The following is a 16,451-nucleotide window of genomic DNA, read 5'->3' as shown; positions in this document are numbered from 1 at the left end:
GGTATAACATTATATAAGTACTTTTAAAAGAAAATGTTTGCTCTTTGAAATAAACTTTGGTAACAAATTACTATGTATGAATTTTCTTATATTCAACAATTGCCTGGGGCATGTACACGTGTATTTTATTTTTAAACTGTCTACATTATTTTGTTTTATATTTCTCTGACATAACACAAATCTGGAGATTTGTTTCTACACAATCTAAGAGCCTTAAAAAAAAAGAAAGAAAAGAAAAAAAAGAGAGGATTTATTCCAGTCACATTTATTGTAAATATTGTCCCATGTGGTCATATTCTCTTCTCTCCTCCCACCTATGCTTTTTTACTTTTCCTTGCCTGATTTTTTTGTTTCTTATTTTCCTCAACACCTTTTTTCCTCTTTCATCCGTTCAACTTATGAATTTCCCTAGCAATTCTAAGAAACACACTACAGTGGACATTTGATATTTTCTCCTCTCCACTTCATGGAACTCCCTGATTTTTCACTTAGGTATGTACCCCTAAACCAGCCTTTGTGCTTCGGTGGCGGACCTTGGCAAGTCTCGGCAAATGACTTTTTTGGGGGCACAGTGACTGGTCTCAGATTGGTACAAATATAGCAAACTTCAGGACTTTTCCTTGATGGTATGGATAGCCATCCTCTTTCCTTTTCCAATTTAAAGAGAATGCATAGAATTCCAAATATGGACATTACAGACATCATGCAAAAGAAAGAAGCCAGTGTGAGGATGAAAGTGACACACAAAGAAATGCAAAGCTGAGAGAAAAGGAATTGCTTATTGATAACCTATCTTCATATTACAACTTAAATATATTTTCTTCTTCTTAAAAACAGTATCTATGGTCTCCTCCCCTCTCATTACAAAAGGTTTTTTTTTAATGTTTAATTTTTTAATAAGAGAGAGAGAGCACACATGCAAGAGGGGGAGGGGCAGAGAGAGAGAGGGGGACAGAGGATCTGAAGTGGGTTCTGTGCTGACAGCAGAGAGCCTGATGCAGGGCTCGAACTCACAGACTGTGAGATCATGATCTGAGCCACAGTCAGATGCTCAACTGACTGAGCCACCTTGGCGCCCCATTACAGAAGTTTTAAAATACTCTATTTCTTACCCACCAACTGCCCACTGCCCATCTCCCATGCCACACTTACTGAAATTGTGTAGAATTTTGGCTCCAGTGGTTAGTTCTTCTCCTTGATTTATCCTGCATGTCCAACAGCTCATAATTTTCTTGTCTTTTTGTACCATATTTTTAAAATATATTTTCTTTATTTTGGGGAGAGTGCAAGCAGGGGAGGGGCAGAGAGAGAGGGACAGAAGATCCAAAGTGGACTCTGTGCTGACAGGCTGACAGCAGCGAGCCCCATGTGGGGCTCAAATTCATGAACCGTGAGATCATGACCCGAGCCAAAGTTGACACTCAAGAGATTGAGCCACCCAGGTGCCCCATACCATATTTTAGAAGAATTCCCTGGTTTGATTATCTAGTTCATTAGTCATATATTACAACCATGTTGCTATTCAGCCTGCTGTTGAAGTTTGTATTTCAGAAAACATGTTTCTAATTTCCAAAAACTTTCTTGTTCTTTTTCATAGCACCCATTGCTATTTTATGGAAATCATATGCTCTCAAATTTTTTAGAATTTTTTTTAACAAATTCTTTTGTCCATTACATTCAATTTGTTTTCTCAAAAATCAATTCCTCTTTTTGTTCGGCTTGTTGTCACTCTTTCATCCTATTGGTTTTCCTTAAATATTTAGTGAGAATTCGTTAAGCAAATTGGCAGATAAAGTTGGTTTCCCCAGCATAGTAGTTTTCAATTCTGGATGCACTGTAGAAATTATCCTTTTAAAGAAAGCTCCCTAGGTGATTTTAATGTGTTTTTACCACGAAGAACCGATGCTTTAATATATGTGAAAAATCACTCTTCTCCCTGCCATGAATGTGCATGCTAATCATAAAAGTTCTGGCTATCAAAAGTATCATACATGGATGGAGGAGGTGAACAGCTAGATGGGTGGCTTCTGAAGGAAGGAGCTCTACATTCACAGTGACAACTGGAAGTTCTCTAAAATATAGCACTGATTCTCTCTCTGGTCCTAAAGACCAGGATGGAGATGCCCTCAATTTATATAAATATGTTCTACTACTTTAGCCTGTGAGGAAAAACTGTAATTAGGTATTGTAATTGGTCCCATTACAGCTGTTCTGAAGTCTGCTAATTAATTACCTTTGACCACTGCAATGGTCTGAATGTGTCCCCCCAAAATTCTTATGTTGAAATCCTAAATCCCAAGGTGACGGTATTAGGAGGTAGGACCTCTGGGAAATGATTAGGTCATGAGGGCAAAGCCTTGATGAATGGGATTAGTGCCCTTATAAAAGCTGTCCCAGAGAGCTTGCTTACCCCTTCCCCCACATGAGGGGTTACAGCATGAAGTAGGTAGAACACAACCTGGAAGAATCCAACTATGCTGGCACCATGATTTGGACTTCAGCCTCCAAAACTGTGAGAAATAAATTTCTGTTGTTTATAAGCCACCCAGTCTATATTTTGCTATAGCAGCTTGAATGGACTGAGACAACCAACCTCAAGCCCCTCCTACTTTTCAAAGTCTCTAAGCTTTGGGATTTTCCAGAATTGCAGTGGGAAAACTCACTTTCCTACTGTTTCCCCTTTAAGTCTGTAATGGGTTGCATTTCTCCAAACTGTATAGTTTTGCCATCAACCTGATTCCATATGCTTTGCATTTTTCATAAATTCCTCAGTGTTTTTGATCTTTAGATGACACCCTTACCAGCTTTTCAATGTTAATAAAGATGTATATTTACTTTCCTATTTTTAATTGTTACTTAACTAGATTTTTTTCACTATACAAATAAAACATCCTTATATTAAATTACTTAGATCATACTGAAGTCATAAAAGATGTAGTCTTTCACACCAACTTTCCTCCTCAAATTTCCTGTTAACATGACTCAAGTAATTACTCCTATGTTACTATTTTTCCCCTTTCCATACTCTAGTCTTTGGAAGTGGGTACTAAGTCTAACTCATACTCAAGGAGAGAGGAATTAATCTCCATCTCTTAGAGAAGGGAGTATCTAAATAAATTTTTTTTTAATTATTCTGCAAAGAAGATTTGTCTCTTCTCTAATTTATTTATTCAATAATTCATTTATATCAGTATTGCCTCAAAGAAATAGTTTACCCTTTGGGTTAAAATATAATGCTATAGTTATTTTATTGTTGAAATTATTCGAGCTTTAGCCACTGGGCACTCTTTTAGGCTTGTTCCTGTGTCCTTTTCACAAGCCCTCACCTCCCTCCCACCTCCATATGATGCTATATGATGCTTTGGGCTCCTCTTGTGATATATATTCTATTCATTCTCTTTCTCTGGAGAACCATAACACAGTAGGTAATAAGTATGTTGGTGGGGCACCTGGGTGGCTCAGTCAGTTAAACGTCTGACTTCAGCTCAGGTCATGATCTCATAGCTCATAGGTTCCAACCCCACATCAGGCTCTGCACTGACAATGCGGAGTCTGCTTGGGATTCTCTCTCTCTCCCTTCTGTCTCTGCCCCTCTCCCACTCGCACTTTCTCTAAATAAATAAATTTTTTTTTTAAAGTATTTTGGTGAAGGAATGAATGACTGGTGCAGGGTGCAGGAATTTTTTTAGACCCCAAAAGTAATTCTGAAGCACAGCCACTATAATCACTAACACCCCATGTATCTGTCACCTCAAATTAATGAATGAATGGTATAGGAGAATGGCAATAGTCTTTGATATCAGACCTAGAATCAAAAAGCTGACATTTATTAGCTACTTGGTTTTAAAATAAGTATTCCCTGGGGTGCCTGGCTGGCTCAGTCAGTGAGTGTGTGACTCTTGATCTCGGAGTTGTAGGTTCGAGCCCCACACTGGGTGTAGAGATTACTTAAAAAAATAATAATAAGGGGCACCTGGGTGGCTCAGTCAGTTAAGTGTTAGATTCTTGACCTCAGCTCAGGTCTTGATCTCAGGGTCATGAGTTCAAACCCCATGTTGGGCTCTGCATTGAGGTAAAGCCTACTTAAAATAAGAATTTTTAAGTCAAAATAATAATAAAATCTGGGGTGTCTGGGTGGCTCAGTTGGTTAAGCATCTGGCTAGTGTTCAGGTCATGATCTCTGGGTTCATGGGCTCGAGCCCCATGTCAGGCTCTCCACTGACAGTGCAGAGCCTGCTTCAGATCCTTTCTCTCCCTCTCTCTCTCTGCCCCTCCCTTGTTTATGCTCTCTCAAAAATAAACATTGTAAAAATAAAATAAAATAATCTTTTTTTTTTTTTTTTTTTAAGTCTGAGGGGTGCCTGCATGGTTCAGTCAGTTAAGCGTCCAACTCTTGGTTTCTGCTCAGGTCATGATCTCATGGTTTGTGAGATGGAGCCCTGCATCCAGCTCTGTGCTGGTTGGTATGGAGCCTGCTTGGGATTCTCTCTCTCCCTTCTCTCTCTCTGCCCTTCCCCCATTCATGCTTTCCTTCTCTCTCTCAAAAGAAATAAACTTTAAAAAAAGTTCCTCCATTAAAAAATAAAATAGGTCATGATCTCACTGTCCATGGGATTGAGCCCTACGTCAGGCTCTGTGCTGACAGCGTGGAGCCTGCTTGGGATTCTCTCTCTCCCCCTCTCTGCCTCTCTCCCACTTGCACATGCTTATGCACATGCGTACATACACACACGCTCTCTCTCTCTCTCTCAAAAATAAATGAATTTTAAAAACTTTAAAAACAGTAAAATAAAATAAGTATTCCTTGAAGTCTTGGCATCTTCACATTTAAAATTAAGAGACTATCACCAACCTCTGGGAGAACTGTTATGATTTTATATGATAATACCTTTAATGGATCACACAATGTATCTGGTACATGGCAAGAGCTCAGTACATGATAGTTGCCTTTTTTCCATTTCCCCCCTAATTCACTGGGAAGACAGAGGTCATCCAGTAAGACTTCCTTCACTGCATCCTACATATATCATAACAGACTCTGCCCATGCATCCTTTCAGCCCTCCAGAACTTCCCAATGATAACTCTTCCATCTATGGAGAAGGACTCTATATTTGATTCCTTTCTCTCTAGCACTTTATTTCCTCCTTAACCATTTTCTCTTTTGCTTCCAAAATCGGAACTTATTAAACAAAAATTTACTGCCTTTTCTAACATTCCATTTCTTTCCTACTATTCCTCTGAAGCTTCTCACTTTCCTGCATTGGTCAATCCCTCCTAAACCCATGGCAGCAGTCTTCTGATTGTCCCTGCCCACCAAAACTGCTTTCTTAGAGGTCTGGACTACCCTTCCCCACACCAGAGATCTTTTCTCTGCCTTCCCTCTTCTCTCTGCAGGATTGGAGGCTGCTGTTGTCTCCTTTTTCTCCCAATTTGTCTTTCTCTTCCCCAATTATGCATTTTCCTTCTCTAACATGAATCCTTGTCTCTCACTTTGACTTCCAAGGCTCAATGCTATTTACTTTTTCTATTTGCTTTCTCTCTACAAAGTTTCAAACTGTTTCCGTGTAAAAGGCGTTATGTTTTGTTTTATTTGTTTATTTATTTCTTATAATAAAGCCAACTTTCAAGACGGATCTTGTCCCAAACCTTTGATTAGACAAGTTCTCTTCAGAATATTTCATTTCAAAACCAATTAACAGGTTTTTACAACATGTTGAATTGCCTTGCCTCTTAAGAGACCTACTTCCAATTTCTCCATTTTTATCACTGACATCAAAACTTTACCCAGGCTCTAAACCCAAAATTAATCTTCAAAATTTCTCCCCAAATCCTATCAATTCTTTTCACAATGTTCATCTCCTCCTGTTTATTCCTACAATCTCAGATTAGGCCCTGTTTTACACGTCTGGCTCTTTTCTTTTCAAGTAGGCTTCATGTCCAACACGGGGCTTGAACTCACAACCTGAGATCAAGACCTGAGCTACGATTAAGAGTTGGACACTCAAGCAACTGAGCCACCCAGTTGCCCCACAAGTATGTGTCTTAATAGTCTTTTCAGTTCCCAGTCTTTCCCCTCTTCTTCAAAGGTTTCATATGCCAGTGCGTCAGTAATCTTTCCAAGTTACGGTACTCCTGCTTCAGAATCTACAGTACTATTTCCCAGTATCAAATCCAAACTCTTGGGTCCTAGCTTTCATGGCTCTACCTAACACCATCTTTTCACTGGCCAGTCTCACTTATCCACTTTCCACTTAAGACAATACACATAGGAGAAGGGCTATCAAGCTAATCATGTCATCCACCCTTCTCTCCAATACAGACAGGTTCTTCCCTATGCTCCTTATCAGCTAGTTCATATTTTGCTAAATCTATGCTATTTACCTATTGAAGTGACCTTTCCACTTTGCTCTGCTTATTCAAATACTATTAACCCTTTAAAGCAATTCTGTCCTCCTCTCTAAAATCTTCCCTAACATTTCTAGCTAACACTAAACTCTCTACCTCTGTTCTGGATTCTATCATTCTCACTTCTTAGTAATCTTATTAGGTAATATCTCTTCTCTCTCGTATATTATTAATCTCTCCTCCTCTGTTAGTGCTTTTCCACTTAAATATATCCTTATTCAATTTTTCTTTTAAGAGGCAAAAAAAAATTTTTTTTTCTGATCTTGTAACTCCTTCCCTGTGGTCTCATTCTTTCTTCCTCCCAACCATCAGGCTTCTTCAACAGTAGTTTATACTCACCGTTCCTTCTTCCTCACTTCCCATCCACTCTTCACCATTACCTGGCTATTATTCATAAAACTGCTTGCAAAAGATCTCCACACTATCAAATCCAATGAACACTGTAGGAAATATCTGTTGTTTTTTAGCTTTCTGGCAACAATAGCTTACTTTTCCTTTGGAGAGCTTCTCTGCCTGATTTCTGAGGTCTGATAGGACCATCAAACATGGGCTTATCTCTGAGGTGTGGGCACAGGGCTGACCTATAAGACCACACAAGGAGAAAGGCCGCTGGGGCTCAGTTAGCCCTATGGGCCCATGGGATCCTGGAAGATGCTGTACCCAGGCCTTTCTATGGCTTGATTATTCTGCCTTCCTTCACTTCTGTGAGCTTAGCCAATATCTACCCATAAATCTATCCATAAAGTTTTTGCTTAAGTTAGCCAAAGGCAATTTCTATTGCTCATTACCAAAGAGAAATCAGAGTGGAGGTAGAAGTGGTATGTCTCATGGTTACACCACAAATTTCTCTTTGTCCCCTTCCCTGTGGCTTCTGCTGTTTAAGAAATTACAGTAGCTAAGGTGAAGATGCTTTCACCAGGGGACACAATAATGGCTTCATTAACTGTGAGGCAAGGCTATCTGAGGCTCCACACACAGCCAGGCAATAGTTAAAAGGGGAGGCACAGGAGCATAGATGGAAACCAGAGAATCCTGGGGCACCTCTCTGTATTAACACTAAGAGTGAAGTTACCACTAGATTACTGCTACCCTACACAGACAAGACCTGCAAGGGTCTTTTATTCCTACCAGTAATAAAAGTGTGCAAACCACGTATCTGACTCCAAAGTCCATGTTCTTTAACATACCAGTTTCTACTGATACCAATCTACTTGCATCTCCTTACTCAAGAAGCGATCCCTCTCATTCCCATGCTTTTGTACCTGTTAGTTCGTCTGGAATGTTCATATCAATCTTCCAACTGAAAATTCCTAACTTCTCCTCTTTGAAACTTTCTCTGATGCCTACAGGTTAGTCCCAAACATCCTGACATAATACTTCACAATATCTTAACATGAAATACACTTTATATGCTTCCTGGTTTTCCTCACTAGCCTGTAAGGCTTCTAAATGGTAGAAACCACATCTTTCATATTTGTATCCTCAACAATTAGTACTCAGTATATGGGAGTAATAAATTCTACTGAAAGAATATCTGGTCTTTCTTAATTTTCCATAGTATTAATCATTGCATCTTAAATTTGGGGTATTTATGTTTAAATCTGCATCTAATGTACCATGTTCAGCCCCTTACTTATTTGAAACAGTGTTCCTCAATCCTTCCAGTAAGTCTAAAAACTTAAGAGCTGAGTCCCCACTTTTTACTATTTCTGTATTCTCTTTAGCACCTATGAGTATTAGGCACATGGTAAGCACTCAATAAATACTTGATGAACTGAATTTAAAACACAGTATTAGCACATTAATAGGAGCAACTTATCATGCTCTACTGATCTAATTAAAAGATCTGGCCTTCTGAAGTAGTGCAATTGTACTCATATGGAAAATTTAATGAGAAAAAGAAAAATTATCCAACTGGACAGTTAAAAGCTTTTCTCTTAGTGAGAGTTCTGCAAATATTTTCTGGATAACAAGAGTGAACCTCTAGAGCTCAGAGTAAAAGACTCAAGGTATACATCCCCATGCATATTGGAAGGAAGATTACATGTGTAAGGGATCTGCCACAACCATAATTACTTAAATTCCACTAACCCTTACCAAATCCATAACAGAAGTCATAAAAATATTTAATAGCAAATCAACCCATGTCAAATCAACCTATGCTAAAGATGTATAAGGCTATCTCTGCATAATATATAACATGGCAGTCACTTACTCAGCAAACATTTATTTAGTCCCTACTAATGACAAGTGCTATGTTAGGTCCTAAAATTACAAAGATGGGGGTACCTGGCTGGCTCAGTTGGTAGAGCAGGTGACTCTTGATCTTGGAGTCGTAAGTTCAAGCCCAATGTTGGGTATAGAGATTACTTAAAAATAAAATCTTTAGGGGTGTCTGGGTAACTCAGTTGGTTGAGTTCAGACTCTTGGTTTCAGCTCAGGTCATGATCTCACAAACCATGAGATTGAGCAGCATGCAGCCTGCTTGGGATTCTCTTTCTCTCTCTCTCTCTCTCTCTCTCTCTCTCTGCCCCTCCCCTGCTCGCACCTGTGTGCACTCTCTCTCTCTCAAAATAAATAAAACTTAAAATAAAATCTTTAAAAAATAAAAAAAATTAAAAATTACAAGGACAAAGAGAACACACTTCCCATGTTTGGGGGTTCTAACTTTGCCATGCTGCAATGGTATTAAGAACACAACATGAGGGGCGCCTGGGTGGCGCAGTCGGTTAAGCGTCCGACTTCAGCCAGGTCACGATCTCGCGGTCCGTGAGTTCAAGCCCCGCGTCAGGCTCTGGGCTGATGGCTCAGAGCCTGGAGCCTGTTTCCGATTCTGTGTCTCCCTCTCTCTCTGCCCCTCCCCCGTTCATGCTCTGTCTCTCTCTGTCCCAAAAATAAATAAACGTTGAAAAAAAAAATTAAAAAAAAAAAAAAAAGAAAGAAAAGAATACAACATGAAACATACCTCATTGAGTTGCTCAACATGGAGGCTCTAGAGAACAGTCTGGTAGAAAAGGTAGATAAACACATACTATGGCAACGTAACCAGCATTATCCCAGAAATAAGTACAAGATGTTATGGGGCCACAGAGGAGAAAATAACCAACCTACTGAAGACCACAGGAAAAGATATGGAAGACACTGACATCCATACATGAATTCAATGCAAGTTAAGGTGAGAGAAAGCTACCACAACACAAACATCTGGGACAGAATCAAACCTGAAACTAGGGTTGCAAGCAGTGTCAGAAGGATTCCAAAGCAAACCAATCCAAGTCTTAGCAAATCACTGTAGAAGAGCCAAAAAGTAAAGTACTCCTTGCTGTTAAGCTTGAGAGTAATAAAACACATATACAGGGGCGCCTGGGTGGCGCAGTCGGTTAAGCGTCCGACTTCAGCCAGGTCACGATCTCGCGGTCCGTGAGTTCGAGCCCCGCGTCGGGCTCTGGGCTGATGGCTCAGAGCCTGGAGCCTGTTTCAGATTCTGTGTCTCCCTCTCTCTCTGCCCCTCCCCCGTTCATGCTCTGTCTCTCTCCGTCCCAAAAATAAATAAAACGTTGAAAAAAGAAAAAAAATAAAATAAAACACATATACAATTAAACCACCATATGGTATAAACATAAAGGGAGTCTTTTAAACAATATGTGGCATAAAAGTTCAAAGGGAACCAATCGCTAAGAGTTAGAGAGAGCTGTTAGGAAAACCTTTAGAAAAGTAGAGTTAGAACTATTGTCGGTGGGGAGGAGCACAAGGAAGACTGCCCACGTGCTAAGAATGACCAATGTCATTAACAAAAGCAAGAGATCTGAACTACAGAGTTGCGGGACCATGAGGAGGTCCAAAGGTTTGGAAGCACTGGGTAAAAACTGGACACATGAGTGAAGGCTTGATTCAGCAGAGCCAGGAACACAAACCTAGCAGCTTGGACATTGTTCTAGACTCAGTAGTTATCAACCATGACTGCTAAATAGAAACACCTGGGGAAATTTAAAAACTATGTTTTTGGCTAGGGCTCACCCCATATCAAAAGTACCTGGGTGGCTTAGTCAGTTAAGTGTCCAACTTTGGCTTAGGTCATGATTTCTCAGTCTGAGTTCGAGCCCCACGTCAGGCTCTGTGTCGACAGCATGAAGCCTGGAGCCTGCTTCAGATTCTGCTCTATGTTCCCCTTCCCCCGCTCACACTCTATGTGTGTGTCTCTCTCTCAAAAATAAACATTAAAAAATAAAAAAAAGGAGCGCCTGGGGGGGGTTCAGTCGGTTAAGTGTCGGCCTTTGCCTTGGGTCATGATCTCGTGGTTTGTAAGTTCAAACCCCGTGTTGAGCTCTGTGCTAGCAGCTCCAAGCCTGGAGCCTGCTTCAGATTCTGTGTCTCCTTCTCTGTCTGCCCCTCCCCCACTGGTGCTCTGTCTCTATCAAAAATAAATAAATGTAAAAAAAAATTTTTTTTAATAAAAAAATAAATAAATAAATAAATAAATAAATAAGTATGAGAATCTTTGGAGGGAGTGGCATGGACATGAAAATGTAAAAGCATACAAGGTGATTCTACTCTACAGTCCAGATTCAGAACGACTGGACTTGAGGCTAGAAAAGTAAAAGATGACAGGTATGGTTAAGACCTAAGCTTGATTTCAGTCTCTGTTTATAAGTAACAATTCTGAGCTGATTACCTGTTGAAGTTTATCTTCAACCTCAAACATTCTGTTTCCTTAGTGTTTCTTTTCCCTTGTTGACAATGTAACCCATCAATTTCTCTTACATGACTGGTTCACATTTCCATGATGTCCTATAGACAACTAACTGAGAAAATAAATATTTCAATCCTATGCTGCCCTTATATCCCTGCTATGAAGTGCTTTCATATTAAGGAATGTTCTAGGCTGCAATCATGTTTGGATTTTACAAAACTCCTCTTTTAAATATAGATAGAATATAATACCTACATATACAAGAGCCATGTTACTTAGACTAGATCAAAATGTGAGATTAAGCATTCATTCTTATAGTATCTGGAGACATTATACTATTTCTGGTTACAGACATGCAATGATTACAAAGTACTTTGCTTCAGAATCCTTTACAAATAAAGGGAAACAACAAATGTATCCCATACAGTAACTCTGTGCTACATTGAACAAGTGTCCTATGTGAGAGGTAAAAATCAACAAGATGATTAGAGAGTAGGGCAGCCTGTTGATCCTTCAAAAAGCAGGCTGGTTTGTTTGCTCACTTGTTTTTAAAGAAAAAGCAAAGGTACCGATATGCTTCAGGTTCCATGTTACTCACCAAAGTGTTTATTCAAGAAATCTGTACTTTGTCTATAGGTAAGCAACCTTCCTCTTGATGCAAACTTAAGTTAGCCACAACTGTCTTATTTTTGGTAGTGTTAGGTCAGTATACCTACTTAATGTTATGAGAACGTAAGTTGGAAGGTCTTAGCTGGGATTACACACACACACAGGTTTGTGTAGTCTCTTATTTCCAGACAAAGTTAATAAACTCCTACGGCCATATACCAACGTAACCGTGGGGCGGGGAGAGGAGAGTGAGTAGTGGAAAACCCAATGATCAAAATGTGAAACATGAAAAAGAGTCCAGAAATATTTCTTCAGAAATATGGAGCCAGATTTCAAGAGTTGGCCATATGCTTGTGCCGATCCTATTAAGAAAGGAAAAGAAAGGCTTCTGAAATGAAAACGCAAGCCTAACTCTCTGACTGTAGGGGTGAGACTTAACAAGCAAGTCTCATGAGTCGGACCAGTGGGTCCGAAGAAATTCAGAGAGCAAGGAATAAAGTGGGGATGAAGGAGACAGGAAAAGGTGAAGGAGGCAGGCAAAGGCCATCCGGTGTGAACCTTGATGCCCGGCTCTTTATGCACCTAGGGCAGCGTGGAGCCTCTCTCGCCCCGCGCGCATCTGGGAGCCGGGCCGCAGCGCGAGTCCCCCACCGGCCCGGCACCAGGGGGCGCGGGGCGCCGGAGACCGGGGAGAAGAGGGGTAGGTGCACCGCCCACGCTCGCACCCCACCGGGCTTCGCACTCAGGGTCCCCAGGAAGGAGACACACTCCAAGCAGCCCTAGTCTCCGGGACCGGGAGGGGGTGGGTGGAGCAGAGCCCGGAGCCGCCCCCCGGAGCCGCCCCCGCAGCCCCGGCCCCCGCCCCCCGCCCCGGCTGTCAGCGGCCCCCTCCCGCAGTCACTCACCCACTGGCTGCGCGGTCTCGGCCGCGGCGGCAGCGGCGGCGGCGACCCCCGCCTGGGTCATGATCCCAGGCGGGTACGGCAGGGGTGTCCGACCGCCCGGGCGAATCTCTCCGTCCGCGGCCGCCGCCTGCTCCTCTGGGGCTGGGGGAGCGCGGGCCCAGGCCCTCCTCTCCCCCCGCCCCCGCCGCCTCTTCTTGCGGCCACCGCCGCCGCAGCGAGCCCGAGCCCTCAAGGCCGGAGACCCGGCGGCAGCGCGGCCTCAACTTTCCCAGCCCCCCTCCCCCCGCCCCTCCCCGCCCCTCCCGCGGCCGCCGCTCCGCAAGCGAACAGCCTACCCTCGGTGCTCCGCGCTCCCGCCCCTGCCACTCAGCCCACCAACCCGGCCCCGGGGAGGTTGCCGCGGTGGCCAATCAGAACCTGGGACGCCGTTGCGCTAGGCTAGAGGGCGGGAGGAGTTGGAGGGAAAACCGAAGACTGAACGGGCCTCGGGCGGCCCAATGAGGAGGGCCGGGGGGCGGAGGTGTGCAAGTTGGGTTGAAGGAACAGGAAATATTCTTAAAGGTAGAGTGATGGGCAGCAAGGAAAGCCAGTAGGTGAATGGGAGAGAGGTGGGCCTGGTTCCTTAAAGGGGACGACTTGAGAACCTAGAAAACGAGGTATTTTTAAGAAACTTCTTTATATCTTGTTCTCTGTGCTGCTTGTCACGTCTTTGAATAGTTTGGAAGTGGAAAAACTAAAAAGGAAGAGGGCGTGGAAGTCTTCCAAGAACGATTAGAGAGCTCCTCTTAGCCTAGAGGGTAGGAAGGGAAATGATCCCTCCGTCACGAGAAGTGGGGAAGAGAATCCAGACGTCTCAGACTGCCCTTTCCCTGGAAGATCATTGCCAACCTGACGCTGCTCGAATTTGTAGGTTGCGGTCATCTGTTATACTGCGTTTACAACAAAGCATGGATTCCTCTGAACTGGAGATGACCGTGTTCAGAAATGTTCTGGCGGCCTCCCAGCTGGGGGAAAACAGTATGGGGCATTGGGGGATGGATTTTGGAACCTCAAGCTTGAGTTCCTAGAGACCTAGATTTGAGAGGTGTAGAGCCGCGAGGTCATGAATGGAGACCTGGGGGTCCCCTAACTGCAAAATGGGCTTGGAGCCCTGGAACCGTGGTCATAACTCCCTTTTCCTCCTTTCGCTTCATATTTCACAACTCTTCCTCTCCGGAAACAGGTGTCCTCCTCCTAGTGGTGGTGAAAGATTCCCAAGCGCTTCCACAACCAGGTTTGGAAATGTCCCAGATTATAGACGCCCGTGGGCCAGACCAGGTAACTTCCAGGAGATGCACACAGGGCAAGGCATAGTGGTAATTACTGAAGCCTGTGCACAGAAGACGCTGCCCTTGTATTGAGAAAAAGTGTGAAGTTAAACAGTAACTCCATGGTAATGTTTAAAAGGTGTGATGAAACAGAAAGCCTTTCACGTTGCCTATAAACTGTGGCACTACAAACAGACTGGATATTTTCTTCAACTCGTCTACCTAGGCGTATGAAGTTCTGATTAGCCTCTGGATGGACTTAGCACACTGAAATCAAAGCTGCAGATGAGGAAGACTCTACAATACAGAACCTAATGGCAATGCTAATGGCACCTCCATGAAATTGTATAGTATTAATATGTCCAGATGTAGGAAATAATTTCCATTATGATCAGAGTATAAAGTATTCTTGTTAAGAAACTATTCTGGCTAGGGGCGCCTGGATGGCTCAGTTGGTGGAGCATCTGACTCTTGGTCTCCGGGTGGTAAGTTCCAGCACTACATTAGGCATGGAGTCTACTTAAGAAAAAAAAAAAGAAACTATTCTGGTTAATAAATATCATATCTAGGGTGTGTATTATTTTCTAAACAACTACAATTTATCAAGTCTAAAATAACAGTTTGGATGGTTCAGAAAACAGAATTTAAGAGTTTCTTTGGACCACCGTTTAAAATAACACATTAATACCTTTCTAGCATAATTGAGAAGTATTAAATAAGAGAAATTTCTGTTTGACCAAAGATTTGAATGTTAGCTTTTTAATTTTATCCTCATTCCTGACTGAAGCTGAAATTCTAATCATAGATCTTTCTATCGGCTTTGTGCATTCAACACTGGTTTACTACACTGGATATGAGAGGAATACATCAAATAATAGCACCAGTCCAATTTTCAGGCTAGCTGGCATGTGTTTGCAGTTCATAAACTAGTGATGAAATATGGTGGCCAAGTGAAACTGGTCTTCCTGCCTCCAGGCCCAGTCCATTTTTTACACAGCCTGGGTGAATCTGGTTTTCACTCACATACTTAAGACCATTCAGTGGCTCTGAAAGACTATTTGCATGACATACAAGCCCCTCGCTGGCATCTTCAATTTCATTTTCTAACATCTCTTTTTCTCTATTGGTGGGGATGTAGGAGTAGGAATGGAGGGCGCTGACAGCCAGGCCTGAGTTCATGGTCTGCCCCGGGGTGGAGGGGAGGCTCCACCTATCCCCTTCAAGTCCCGAGGTAGGGGCTGTGCGTTGTGCCTCTTTCTTGGGAATGAGTACAGGGCCCAGTGGGGTGTAAACGTGGGCAGTGTGCTTGTCCTCTTGTCCCAGACTTCTGGGCTCCCCACGCCCCCTCGTGCCAGGTGCATGGGGTCTCCCACGGTGCCGTGATCCCTGATCTATGCTCTGGGCAAGAGAGGCTTCAAGCTGGTGTTTTCTTTTTAGAAGGTTTCAGTAATAAATGGCAGAGATGCAAGCGAATTTCTTGAAATCTACTTCGGTATTTCTCGTGGAAACTACCCAATTATTTTCCAGAGTGGTTGCAAGATTTCGTATTTTCAACAGCTATATATGCAGATTCCAGAGATTCCACATCATCTCCAACCCTTGATATTGTCAGTCTTTTTAATTCTAGGCATTATAGTGGGTGAGATGTGGTTTCTCTTGATTTTAATTTGCATTTCTCTAATTACTAGTGATGTTGAGAATATTTTTGCATGTTTATTGGCCAGTTGCATCTATGGTAAAGTGTGCAGATCCTTAGCCCACTTTTAAATCAGTATGTTCTGGATAAAAGTTCCTTCTCAGATATGTGTTGTGTAAATATCTTCACCCATCTGTGACTTCACACATTAAAAACAAAATAGCTTGAGGCATGTGGGTGGCTTAGTCAGCCAAGCACCTGACTCTTGATTTCAATTCATGATCTTATAGGTTGGTGAGTTCCAGCCCCTGGAATTTATTTTTATGTTAAAAATAAATAAATACATAAATAAAATGTACAACATAAGTCTGATGTATGTAAACACCTTTGCAAACATCTCCACAATCAAAAATAATGTACCTATCCTGCCCTCAAATTTCCTCATGCTCCTTAATCCCTTCCTCTCACCCTCATCTGTTCTCAGGCAACCATTAAACTGCTTTTTGTTGCTATAATTCACTTTGATTTTCTAGAATTTTATGTGAATGGAAGCATTCAGTGTATACTGAATGTCTTCTTCTTCTTTCTGTCTGTCTGTCTTCTTTCATTCAGCATACCTTTTCTTGTTTTTTTTTTTTTTTTGAGATTCATCCACTTTGTTGTGTGCATCAATAATTTATTAGGTTTTGTTGCTAAGCAGTATTCCATTGTATGGATATGTTGTATATATTCAAGTTGGAAAGCAGTGGGACTGTTTGCAGTTTTTGACTATTAACAAATAAAGAGGCTAGAACATTTGTGCACAAATCTTTTTAGGGACATTTGCTTTCATTTTCCTTGGCTAATACTTGGGTAAATATCCAGTGGAATGGCTGAGTCAGATGGTAAGTTATCTTTA

At 42.0% G+C, this 16,451-nt stretch overlaps 1 protein-coding gene across 1 annotated transcript in view; it reads right to left on the bottom strand.

Annotated features, from left to right (window-relative positions):
* Positions 1–12,834, bottom strand: part of USF3 (upstream transcription factor family member 3) — a 56,256-nt gene extending 43,422 nt beyond the window's left edge. Inside the window, exon 1 of the mRNA XM_047098900.1 lies at positions 12,611–12,834. The gene's annotated coding sequence lies outside the window, so the exon portion shown is untranslated. The remainder of the gene's footprint in view (positions 1–12,610) is intronic.
* Positions 12,835–16,451: the final 3,617 nt, after the last annotated feature.

The sequence above is a fragment of the Lynx rufus genome, unplaced genomic scaffold (genome assembly GCF_022079265.1).
Source record: "Lynx rufus isolate CCGP_SWC_20201006 ecotype Redwood Valley unplaced genomic scaffold, mLynRuf1.p SCAF_5, whole genome shotgun sequence".
NCBI lineage: Eukaryota > Metazoa > Chordata > Mammalia > Carnivora > Felidae > Lynx > Lynx rufus.
Note: the sequence above shows the minus strand (reverse complement) of the source record. Positions and strands in the feature narration are given on the sequence as shown.